Source organism: Trypanosoma cruzi (assembly GCF_000209065.1).
Source record: "Trypanosoma cruzi strain CL Brener chromosome Unknown tcruzi_1047053484829, whole genome shotgun sequence".
Lineage (NCBI taxonomy): Eukaryota > Euglenozoa > Kinetoplastea > Trypanosomatida > Trypanosomatidae > Trypanosoma > Trypanosoma cruzi.
Window position 1 is genome coordinate 1 of NW_888972.1, and position 297 is coordinate 297.

General features: G+C 47.1%; 1 non-coding gene across 1 annotated transcript; it reads right to left on the reverse strand.

Moving 5' to 3' along the window:
• Positions 1 to 192: 192 nt before the first annotated feature.
• On the reverse strand, positions 193 to 295 carry Tc00.1047053484829.10. The gene has a single exon (XR_008254953.1). It is a non-coding gene; the product is annotated as a spliced leader RNA, 5' partial (transcript).
• Between the last annotated feature and the right edge of the window lie 2 nt (positions 296 to 297).

Genomic DNA, 297 nt, shown 5'->3' on the forward strand with positions numbered 1-297 from the left:
CACAAAACAAAACAAAGATGCAGGCAATAGCAGCCATGAAGCGAAAATGAGGGGGCCCGAAGGAGGTGGCGGACACGCAACGTGGGGGGGGGGGGGCACCCCCACAAGGGGGTACGGGGCTATATATATATGGGTATATATATATAGGGGTATATGGATATGGCGGACAAACCCCCAAAAAAAAAAAAAAAAGGGGTCCGTAAACCCCGGTCAAAAAAAATTGACCAAACATAACCCCCAAAGGCGGGTTGGAACCTTCCCGTACCAATATATTACAAAAACTGTATCAATAATACC